Source organism: Etheostoma spectabile, chromosome 16 (assembly GCF_008692095.1).
Source record: "Etheostoma spectabile isolate EspeVRDwgs_2016 chromosome 16, UIUC_Espe_1.0, whole genome shotgun sequence".
In the NCBI taxonomy this organism is placed as follows: Eukaryota; Metazoa; Chordata; class Actinopteri; order Perciformes; family Percidae; genus Etheostoma; species Etheostoma spectabile.
Genome location: NC_045748.1, coordinates 182,690 through 182,939, shown reverse-complemented (window position 1 = coordinate 182,939; position 250 = coordinate 182,690). Strand labels below are relative to the sequence as shown.

Here is a 250-nt window from a genome sequence, read left to right as displayed (position 1 = left end):
TTATTGGCATTTCTTTAAACCAATCACAATCGTCACCGGACACAATAGGCTTGTTCAAGATGAGCCATGTCTGCGCAGAATCGATCACCGCCCGTTGCATGCCGGTTACATTTGTGTCTGACTTGATCCCGACTGGCTCTGACGTCGTGCACACGTTTGTGCACTGAACTTGTGGAACGTGTGTGCATCCAAAAGTTGTTAAAGTTGTGCAACAGGAAACTCTGATTGGACAGATAGTCTAGCTAGCTGT

At 46.8% G+C, this 250-nt stretch overlaps 1 protein-coding gene across 1 annotated transcript in view; it reads left to right on the top strand.

Annotated features, from left to right (window-relative positions):
* The window catches only part of slc30a5 (solute carrier family 30 member 5), a 14,606-nt gene that overhangs the window by 12,468 nt on the left and 1,888 nt on the right, over positions 1-250 (top strand). The gene's annotated exons all lie outside the window — the stretch shown is intronic.